The sequence below is a fragment of the Salvia miltiorrhiza genome, chromosome 5, assembly GCF_028751815.1.
Source record: "Salvia miltiorrhiza cultivar Shanhuang (shh) chromosome 5, IMPLAD_Smil_shh, whole genome shotgun sequence".
NCBI lineage: Eukaryota > Viridiplantae > Streptophyta > Magnoliopsida > Lamiales > Lamiaceae > Salvia > Salvia miltiorrhiza.
This window is the reverse complement of record NC_080391.1, coordinates 13,022,258-13,031,090: the sequence shown is the minus strand read 5'-3', so window position 1 is coordinate 13,031,090 and position 8,833 is coordinate 13,022,258. Positions and strand designations below refer to the sequence as shown.

The window sequence follows — 8,833 nt, the reverse complement described above, 5'->3', positions numbered from 1 at the left end:
AATCATAATTATAATTACGGTTAATTTAATAAACCGTCATTCCTTCACTAATATAAAGCCCGACTTGCATGTCCCATCGATTCATTCAGAATAAAAAAATAATGGAAATCATATAAACTATTGTAAGAATTAAAAATAATGGAAGAGGCTGAGAAATGGATAAAGCACTATAGCAGCAAGCAGGAGATATTGCTGGTGGGCGAGGGGGATTTCAGCTTTGCAGCTTGTTTAGCTAAAGCGTTCGGCAATGCTTGCAACTTGACCGCAACCTCGCTCGACACTGAAGGTCATCAAAAATGTTTGTTTACATTCCTTAATTTCCCGCTCTCTATATTTTTTATTCATATCACTGAAAGTTTTAACTTATTAAAGTTGGTGTACTCCAATCCGACATGTAAGAGAAATATATCACATTACATGCCATAAAATTTCAACTTTGAATTTGAAATCGTTAATCAAGATCATATCATAAAATTTTCGAAATTTAGAAGTAAGATGATTCACGCCGGATATAAAGAAAATAAATTTATTTTTAATTCCAACAAAAAAAATAATTTACAAAAACATTTGTAAATTTAGTTATTAAATTTATGTGCGTCGCATATTTATTTAATTTAGCATTCAAAGCATTTTTGCGAGCATTTAGTCAGCAAACCCTGAAGAATTATTACAGTTTTCATAGTATAACCCGGAAGACTTTATTTTATTATATTTAATTTCTCCACCAAATTTCCCACATCTACCTACTCTTCCACCTACTCCCTCCTTTTTGAAAAGTTATCATCACTACCCACTCCCACCACCAACTCCCTGCAAAAATCATGCAGTAGCACACCCACTGATATACTTCACCCATCCCCTTCCACTTCTACTCAATCTCCCACCCACTTCTCACAAATCCCTCGCAAAAACGAATGGAAACTCAACTTCAGGAGCAAGCTTTTTCAGAATGTACATCAAGCTCATCTCCCTCACCTATTTTCAGCACACACAATTGAGCATCCCTCTCGATCAAGGTTTTTACTCTCCAAATTCTAAGTTGTTTCAAATTACGGATTACACTTTCATGTACCTCTTTCATGACTTGTTTTAGACAAAGGCACCACAACAACCCATCCACTGGACTGAATAAAGAAATGAACTTTACATATACATATATCTTTGTATATCTTCCCATATATGTGTTTAAGCAAAAGTATCAAATGTTTTTACAATTGAGAATAAAGCAATGAGATAGATATTGATAAACAAGCATGCTTCAAACTTGAGTTTTGAGCTTTGTCGGGTGTGGACTGTGTGGTTGTAAGTGTCGAGTCTGGCGGGGGAGTAATGGCGATGGCAGCGGCGGCCCTTTGCTGCTGCTCGCCGGAGTCAGAATCGGGTAGAGTCGGCGGTGGCTCGTTGCTGCCGTCTGAGTAAGAACAGAAGGGAAATGGGCGGCGGTGGTGGCAGCTTGGTGGCTGCTACTCGCTGGGAATTTGAGGGCGGCGATGGCGGTGCCATCGGCCAAGGTTGAGCAGAGGAGAGGGAGGAGCGTCGGCGGCGGCGACCAGCTGCTGGTCGTGGCAGCCGGAAGTTTCAGAGAGGAAGGGGTGTGCTGACGGTGGTGGCGTGGAGCCATTGACCGCGGCTGCCGGACCTAGAACAGGGGGAGTTAAGAGAGCAGAGGGAGTTCAGGGAGGCGGCAGCCTTGCTGTTGCTGTCGCCAAGGAGGAGAGAGAGAGGGGTGATGGCCGGCGGCCTTGGTGCCGTCGACTTGAGGAGGGAGAGCCGAGCGTCGTCAGCGGCTGTCGCTGTTGCTCTGGCAAGCTTCGGCGGCGGCGGCAGCGGAATTTCGAGGGAGACTTGAGGTGAGGAAAGGAGAGAGGTCGAAGTAAAGGAGAGAGGAGGCGGAGCCGCCGGCCTCCGGGGACGGCGCTGCCGTCCGGTAGCGGCGGCAGGAGAGCGCAGAGGGCGAGAGAGAGTGAGCGCCGCTGAGAGAGATTAGTGAGTGTGTGCGTGTGTTAGGTGGAGAAGAAGGGAGGGAGTTTTGGGCTAGGCTAGGTTTGGGCTTGGGAGTGTTGGGCTTAGGTTTGGGTTGAATCAGTTGGGCTTTTGTTTTAATCTCTTTGGGCCGATTTTTATGAGTGATGGGCTTCGATTTTTAAATAGATTTGGGCTGCGATTTTTAAAAAAAGCTTGGGCCGATTTTTAATTTTATTTAGCTGGGCCCGATTTATTTTATTCAGTCTGGGCCATTCATATTTTATTGAGTTGGGCCTCATCTTTTAAATTTATATGGGCTATTATTTATTTAAGCATGAGCTCTATTTCATCTATTTAAATGGCTTCCCTATTTTATTTAATTAGACTATTAATTAGTTTGATTAATTATTTTTAAAGACTTTGGATTGCCTTCAATTAATTAAATTGGGTTTTCTTATTTTTAATTAATTGAACTATTATTAGTTTGATTAATTTATTTAAAGGGTAATTTTTATAATAATATTAAATTATTATTAAGTGCATATTTTAAGTAATTACTTATCATATGCTAAGCATGACATGACATTTCATTTGCATCATGAAATAAAAAGTATTTATGATTTAATTGGTTTTATTTATAATTCCAATTATTAAAGAAAGATGAGTAAGAATATTGTTGGTGTTCTTAACTCAAGAGAAATGTTTTTAATTATTTATTCATTAAAAACCCGGCTAAGTGAATCATAGAATGTTAAGCACTACACCATGACTTAAGATTAGATTCAAGGAGAACTATTAAGAATAGAATTTCTTGTAGGCTTTGTGGACCAAGGGGATTAGCACTGTTTTCCCAAGACAGGTTATGTGATTATGATCTTCAGGCTTTGCCTATCCAGGTGGGCATTACTTTTACTATACGTATATAGAGATCCCCTGCGTGTCGTAGGCCTCTTATACGAATATATGCATGAGATGATTTTAACTGTTAATTTCAGTTTATTATTATGCCCAAATGATAAATGACTCTTATGAAATAAAAATGAAATGTTTATGAAATGAAATGAAATGTTTATGAAATGATTGACTGCCAAAAATGTTTATGTTTTTATATGTATCCTATCTGTGTTGGTTCGCCAACTTTAAAGGAAATCCAATTGGGATCCTATGCTAGACAAAGGTCGCTAGCTAGGGTTAACGTGTACACTTATGGAGACCGCGAGTCGCTTGCGACCGGTCTTGGCGTCCGTGGTAAGGAGGCCTCCTTCCCGGCGCGTGACAGAAATGAACAGATATGGATCATATGAAGGAAAATGATCGGCCGATCGACTTTATGAAAATGAAAGAAATATTTTAGTAAGCACAGGTCATTTAAGAAAACCCCTGTGTGTTACTGTTATGGCAGTTCAATTTATATATGTATGCATGTTGTATTTTCGGCTATGCCCACTGAGTATTTTTATACTCAGCCCTGCATGTATTTCTAAATGTGCAGGTTGAGCAGTTGATGGAATGGAATGATGTTGAGCGGGTGTTCCTTTGACATTTCAAGAAATGTAACCTTGAGTATACATCTTCATATGTATATCTCACACGTTTTCCGCTGCAAAACACTTTGATTAAGATAGCTCTATGATATGAAGTTGTGATACGTGTTATTGGGTAACCACCTTAATCAGTTCTCAATTATGTGTATCCAAATAATCATATATGATCCTAGCATTTTATCTATGAGTGACATTTCCATATACTTTAATGTTAAGTAATTGTCCATTTCCATTTCTTATTGTTCACCCCAAGTCATAACCCCGGTTAACCCGTCATTGGGATAGTGGGCTGTGACAGAGTGGTATCAGAGCGGTTCGTTCGCTCTGGCCCTAGAAACCTTATTCTAAAGAGTCGAGTCTAGTTTGATTCTTTAGACTTACACGGGTTCATATGGCACCGCTCAACACTCCATTGCATCGTGCTCAATCAAGGAAAGAAGGTAACTGCAGTTTCAACGTTTTAAAGATGTTAATGTTCTAAAATGCTTCATGAATATGTTTATGTGAAGAGCAGGTTATGATGAAATGTTGAATGTTTTGCCTTTCATGGCATATTTTCGCAATCTATGATGTTATGATCAGACGAATGATAGAAAAATTGACATATGTTTTCCCGGAGAACATAGATTGCTATAAGTTGCATGATCACAATTCTAAAAGAACATAGACTACTAGATTAGTAGGATATCTCTACAATCTAGATTCTTAAGGTGATGATGTAGAAGAATGAAAGAGAACTTAGAGCATTTCAGCTCCCTCAAGAAAACAATGATTCTTTTGAACTACAAAGAGGAATGGAAAGATATGTACGAGGTAAAGGAAAAACACAGAATGACGATACGCGACGAATTCAAGGTAAACGTTGCATCAAAGGTTGAACCATAGTCTCTACGTTCAAATGTTCAAGTACGACGGAATATCAAATCGACTTTTGCTACAGGATAGATTTTATGAATAGAGTGTTTTGCCTGTGTACGTATGTCTGTGTGTATATGTCTTAAGAGAGGTTTGGGGTTTGAGATCAATAGGATAGGGAACCTTAAGATAAGTTTAATTGTCATAATGAACTTATGTTTTGTTATGTATAGTATGTTCATGGCCCTTCAAGTTCGGGACGATGTTTCTCGTGTGACTGGGAGGTGATGATGTTGGACCTGGCCAGTCCACATGATCCAAATCTCAGTAGACGTCTTTTGGGTTGAAAACCCATATGTTTCAACTTTCGGTTGAAAAGTCAGATGGGTTCGTACTCGAGGTCATTTTGTTCGACCTAGTAGTTAATCATTTCATACCCTCTGGTCATTCTTTTGATTCTCTTGAACAATTTCTACAACACCTTGCTTTGATGTTGTGTTGAGTTTGAGCCTTGCAACTCGTGAGTTGTCATAATAGATTCCCTTGTTTGATATGACCAAGAAATGTTAGTCTACCGATGTAGTATACTACCCAAACTATGACTTCATATAATTGTGTCTCATTGTGATTGGTTGAGATTAGTTTTTGTCCTATAAATGATATCGACCACTCATTATGATAGAAATTCAGAGTCCAAGCTAAGACCGTAATATAGTGTTCGAGTACGAGGACTTAAGTTAATTGGTCTATGATAGTTTTAAGATAAATTCATAGGAAAGTGTTATTTATGTGATAGGTAACAAGAAATGGGTTGATGACTATTTTAGTCTTTGGAAAAAAGAATACCCCGTAGATGAGCCCTAGGAATGAGGTAGGAGCAAAATGAACCGCCGAAAAAGGACGAGGGAACTTATTCTCAAGTAAATCTCGTGTATATAAATTGGAATTAGGAATCCAATTGATATGAGGAGAGACCCGAATCTATTCTAGATCGGAAAGTTAAAGTACTAAGGAATAAGTCGATACCCTTAGTAATAGTTCTTTGGAAGCACTATGATCAAGAAAAGGCGATGTGGGAATTCGATTCTAGCATGAATGAGAAGTACCCAGAATTATTTTCTGTGGTACAAATTTCGTGACGAAATTTCTTTTAAAGTGGATAGTATGTCATACCCCGACTTTTAATCCCTGATTAAGGGCTTAATTATTAATAATTAGGATTCGGCATCCATTTATAATAAAAACTGGTTTGATTTATCTGATGTGATTTAATCATTATATATGTGTTTTAATGTGCTTAGTTAAAGGAAAATTTTTATAAATGTGGTGCATAAGTTTTAATTGGTGAGTTAAGTGTATGAGCCACATGAATTTTAAATTATGCATGAAGTCATGAATTTTATCTAAATTTGATAGTACATGTAACACCCCGTACTTTTCCCTATGTTGTGAGATAGTGTCTTAACACTATTGAGAATACTGAGATGAGATTGACTGTCCTATTAAGAAAATAGGAATAATGAGTTGGAAATAGAGTCGAGAAAGAAAGAGTGAAAAACCTTGATAAAAAAAAAAAAAAAAACGGTCGGAGAGACGTCTAGTTTGTCTGTGTTTGCCGACTGCTTTGACGTGATATTATGTGAAATTACGTGACTGATTGATTATGTGAGTTTTGTTACGTATGTCATTGTGAGCAAGTTATTATGATTTTTATTTGAGGATATTAGCACTTGGAATTTTAATTAAGTTTCTAAAGCAAGTGCAGTTTATTTTTACCGAGAAATCAAAGAATGCCGGTTAATGAAAATATTTCCAAGCATATATTTTGTTTTAAAATTATTTTTTCTATGAGAGGAATATTATAATTGAGTGAGTGCACTAATATTAGTGCTATAATTATTTTATGTGGTCACATGAATAATTATGTATTGGTATTTTATTAATTAGTACATTTCCATAGTTTTTGTGATTTATTTTTGATCACCCTTCTCACACTATTACTTTAATTTCCCTACCATGTGACTAAATACCACAATTTGCCAAGTGTAGAGATTATTGAAGAGAGTGTAGAGATTAGAGAGATAGTGTAGAGATTAGAGAGAGAGAGATCAAGGCATTAATTGCCAATATTTCCTTAAGATTACAAAATCCTCTTTAAAGATCACAAGATCATTTACAATCTTGCAAAATCCTCTCTCACTACTCACTCATCATTTTCGACCAACACCTCTCTCCCTCTTTCTCTCACTTTCCTCCATTTTCCTCCATTGAAGAGACCTTCGAAGCTTCCAAAAATTTTACAAAACACCTCAATCCACTCTAAAATCTTCCATAAACACATCCTAGCTACTTATATTCAAGAGAATCATTGAAGAAAGGCTTCCAAGCTAGAATGAGAAAATGTGAGTTTTGGTGAGAAATTTGGGTAAGTGGTCATGTATTCCATAAATCTTGCTTGAATGATGTTGTATGAAGAAAGAAAATCACCTCTCCCTTGTTCTTAAAATTTTCAAAAAAATGGGTCTTTACCCTTCAAAAATTTTCTTTTTCTTTCCTTGATTTGGGGAAAAAAAATGAGATCTATGTGGTGTTTGTTGATGATTGATGTGTGTTGTGAAAGTATATGCTTTGAGATGTGAAAGTCGATTGAGTTTAGTTGACAAAAAAAAAAAAATGGGAAATTGTGAGTCGATGATTTATATGATGATTGATGATTATTGAGTTAATATATATGAATATCTTGATGATTAGCCATGAGATATAGATTTTTCTATTAGGTTAGTTTACCTAAAATTGGGATGTTGAGATCCTATGGATCAATTGATGTATTGATGATGGATTTGAGTTTATGAGATGATCTAGATGATTAATGATGGATGAGATTGAAGCTTGAGGTTGAGAGGTGAAAAAAATGAAAAGTGTTAGTTTGAGGAAGAAGATGACATACATGTGTATCTATATGTGATCTTGTTTTATGATGTTGATTTGTGCTAATTGGTAACCTAGGATGTTAGATCTATGATTTGATCAATAGGTTATACATGATTAGTGATATTTTCAAAAGAGTTTAGTTTAATAAAAATTAGGACTTTTTGCCTATGTGTTATTAAAGTGATTTTGGCTTAAGATATATGTATTTGAGCATGATATTAGTGTATAATTATGTTTGAGTAAGTCTTTTGTTGGCTAAGAAATTTTTTGACTTAGTTTAGTTTATATGAGTTTTTGAGTTTTCATATTTTGAGAAGTCGATGATTGATAAAATGAGGTTTAATTGCTTTATGACCATTATGTGAAAGTTTGTCATGTTTTATTAAGAGTTTTATGATGATACATGAAGTTTCATTAGAGTTTAGTACATGATAAAAGGGAATCTATATGTGTATAATGATTTATATGATGAATGAGATCATGTTTGAATAATTGAGTAATTTTGTGCATGAAAATGAAAAGAGAATTTTAATGATGCGTTCATTGAAACATTTTACTAGAGATTTGAGGTTATGATGTAAGAAGAGAATCAAGATTTGAGTATGATGAGCATTATAATGTGCCTGAATGTTTGTGAGTGTTATATGTGTTTAAAATGAGCTTTGATGAGTTTCCTTGAAGGAATGTTGAGTTGAGTATTTTAAGAGTTTGAGATGAGATTTTGGTGAATTTCGTAGGCCTACTGACCTACTGTGATCAACGGTTTTTAAATGTCAAAAAGCTTTGAAAATTTTATACCAAGTCTCTACATGAGTCTTGAGAACATCGGTAAAATTTCAAGCCATTTGGACTTCATTTACTATTTTTATAAAATACAAAACTGAAACTGCATATTACTACCGAGAGTTTTAGAGAGCAGGGGAAAGAGTCATTCATTTCCGTATCTTCCTGTGTGATCTAGCTTTCCAAAATTTTATGGTATTAACCTTATTGTGTTAGCTAGATATCCACAAAATTTGAGCTCAGTTTGACAACATTTACTATTTTTCAAAAATCCAAATTTTCGATTGCTCAAAACTGCCGAATATGGTAGACTGTAGTAAAACAGTCATATCTCCTACAATACTTGGAGTTTTTGACTCTACTTTTTTTTTTATATGAAAATAGACTCGAAGACCTTTCTTTTGGTATGAGTCTCGAGTCCAGGAGGTGTCGGAGTAAGAACAGGTTAGATTTGAAAGTTGAGTCAGTGTAAAAACAGAGCATGTTTTGATAATGTTTGATTGTGTTTTCTTATGTGCCTTATGTGATTGTGTTGTCTATGTGTTGAATGAGATTAGACGAGCCTTATATGAGAGATAAATCGAGACTTAGTACCATGATTTTCTAGAAACCTATCCTTGAACTTAAGGATTTGAGATGAGTGGAGAGTTTATATAGAGATGAGTAAAGAGATAGAATATGAGATAGAGCATGAGTTAAGGCTTTATGAGTATGGATTTTAAAAGGATTAAAATGTTTTAAATCAATTCTTTTTT

General features: G+C 35.8%; 1 long non-coding RNA gene across 2 annotated transcripts; it reads left to right on the top strand.

Annotated features, from left to right (window-relative positions):
• Positions 1–604: 604 nt before the first annotated feature.
• Positions 605–3,746, top strand: LOC130986123 (uncharacterized). 2 transcript variants are annotated; one of them, XR_009089171.1, is made up of 2 exons: positions 605–1,016; positions 3,458–3,746. It is a non-coding gene; the product is annotated as an uncharacterized LOC130986123 (long non-coding RNA). The 2 variants fall into 2 exon arrangements; XR_009089172.1 differs by lacking the exon at positions 605–1,016 and adding an exon at positions 2,501–2,861.
• Positions 3,747–8,833: the final 5,087 nt, after the last annotated feature.